At 47.2% G+C, this 2,404-nt stretch overlaps 1 pseudogene across 1 annotated transcript; it reads left to right on the top strand.

Annotated features, from left to right (window-relative positions):
- Window positions 1-461: 461 nt before the first annotated feature.
- Window positions 462-1,380, top strand: LOC308277730 (ragulator complex protein LAMTOR3-like; annotated as a pseudogene). Its single transcript has 3 exons — window positions 462-477; window positions 613-774; window positions 873-1,380. The product of its transcript is annotated as a ragulator complex protein LAMTOR3-like (transcript).
- The last annotated feature ends 1,024 nt before the right edge of the window (window positions 1,381-2,404 follow it).

Below are 2,404 nucleotides of genomic sequence, written 5' to 3'. Positions count from 1 at the left end.
ACTTTATTTGGAAACAGGGTCTCACTAAGTTGCTGAGAGCCTCACTAAGTAGCTGAGGCTGGCTTAGAACCTGTGCGATCCTCCTGTCTCAGCCTCCCAGGTGCTGGGATTACAAGTATGCGCCACCACGCCTGGCTAGTCCTTTTATTTTTAAAACAGGGTCTCACTGAATAGCAAAGGGCCTCGCTAAGTAGCTGAGGCTGTCTGCAAACCGCGATCCTCCAATCTCCACCTCCCGAATGCTGGGATGACAAGTGTGCTCCACCACGCCCAGCTTCATACTTATATTTTTTTAAGTTTACGTTAGTAGAGCATACCGCCTTACGCTGGCAGCGGCATCTCATGTTTATCGCATCTCTTGGTGGTACCAAGAGTGATTGTACACTGAGCCACTGGCCCGCACCACCTGGCTCGCGTAGTACATATACCCTAATATGTTGACTCAACATGACAGTCGACTCATGACGCGTTTCTCAGGTGTGTCCCCACCATTAGGAAATACGTGACTCTAAAAATAAAGAAAATGCTGAGCCTGGACAAGTGCTGTCACTGAATCCCAGGAGGAGCAAAGCCCACGGCTTCTCTAGAGTCAGGGCAGGGACTTCTCCCCAGGGAGGAGACATTCTCACAGACCTGAAGGGAAGGTCCGCAAGGAGGAGACTGCGCAGAAGCAGCCGGAGCTGAAGAAGCTCTTTGCAGAAGATGGAGCCAGGGGAAGGGGCTGGGCCCAGAGGCCTTGCTTGCAGGAGAGACCCTGCAGAGACTTGGCGTCTGGTGAGGACTGTAGATTGTATTCCATCAGTGATGGGAGGGATAAAAGCAGGAGAATTACATAATTTGGGGGTTCGGTTTTTAAGGATCATGAATTCTAGGGAGAGAGCGAGTAGCAGCCGCAGCTCCAAGGGCCGCGTCGACAGCGGGCACCTGGAAGGCTGGGGATGTGTGTTGGAGTGGAGCTAAAAGGGCGGTCCAGAAACCCAGGCGTGGAGACGCATCCTGTGGGAGAAAGGTTTTCCTCGTGGCGGAGGACCTAAAGCGATTCCTGTATAAGAAGTTACTAAGTGTCCATGCTGTTGTTGTGCCAGATAGAGATGGGGTACCTGTTATTAAAGTCGCCAGTGATAATGCTCCAGGGCTTGCTTGGAGACCTGGCTTCTTGTCTACTTTTGCCCTTGCAACAGACCAAGGGAGCAAACTTGGGCTTTCAAAGCACAAAAGCATCATCTGTTACTAGAACACCTACCAGGTGGTTCGGTTCAATCGTTTACCTTTGGTGGTGAGTCTCATAGCTAGCAGCGGTGCTAATGCTGGACTGTCAGCCTGGAAAAGGAACTTGCTCCATCATTTGAAGAATTGATCAAAGTTGTGGGAGTTTCTTAATCTGACAGTGGCTTCATGGTGTACCTTGTCTTCATTATGACAATTATCAACCCAGCAATCTTGAGACCACAATGATACTTTTATCCATGTACTCAAGAAAGGGCCAGCCGGGCGTGGTGGCGCACACTTGTAATGCCCGCGCTTGGGAGGCGGAGACAGGAGGATCGCGCTGGTTCGGAGCCAGCCTTGCTGGCTTAAGAGACCCTGTTTCCACACAAAAAAGTTTAAAAATAGGTCTGGGAGTGTAGCCTGTGGGAGTGTATCCCGGATGTAAAAGGGCTTCCAGGAACCCCAGTACCACCAAAAAACAAAAGGGCCACTTTTTCACCTTATCCTAAAGAAAGTGTCTATAATTTACAGATGGGTTGTTATATTTACTTATATAAGGACTTTTTAAAATTTGGTGAGATCTTGCAATACCACAGAAATGGTTCTGCGTCTTAGCTCCCGTGGAGTTATTACTCCCAGTACCAGACATGAACGAGACTCTATTCAGTGGATCCGAATCAAAAAGGTACATTGGTCCACTTACACCATTAAGTATTCCCTGTTGTACAGTAGTCCCAGGCCTGAAAGAATGCAGCAGACCCTTTTTATTATGAATAATAATGACATATATTTCTTTAGATTATGTTTTATTTATTTGCATTAAGTGTGAGGAAGACAAATGGCTTAGTAAAAGAAATAAAATCAGTACAATCACTAAAAAAAAAAAAAAAAACGAAATGGAGCCAGGCATGGTGGTGCATGCTTGTATTCCCAGTGCTTGGGAAGCTGAGACAAAAGGATCGCAGGTTCAAAGCCAGCCTCGGCAACTTAGGGAGGCCCTCCGCAACTTAGTGAGACCCTGTTTCCAAATAAGAAATAAACGAGCTGAGGGTTTATCTCACAGGTAAAAATGCCTCTGGGTTCAATTCCCGGTGCCAAAAAAATAAATTAATTAATAAAATAAAGTAAAAATGAAGTGGAAGCCAGGCATGGTGAAACGCGCCTGTAATCCCAGTACTAAGGAGGCTGACACAGG

The sequence above is a fragment of the Muscardinus avellanarius genome (genome assembly GCF_963383645.1).
Source record: "Muscardinus avellanarius genome assembly, chromosome: 20".
NCBI classification, from domain to species: domain Eukaryota; kingdom Metazoa; phylum Chordata; class Mammalia; order Rodentia; family Gliridae; genus Muscardinus; species Muscardinus avellanarius.
Note: the sequence above shows the minus strand (reverse complement) of the source record. Positions and strands in the feature narration are given on the sequence as shown.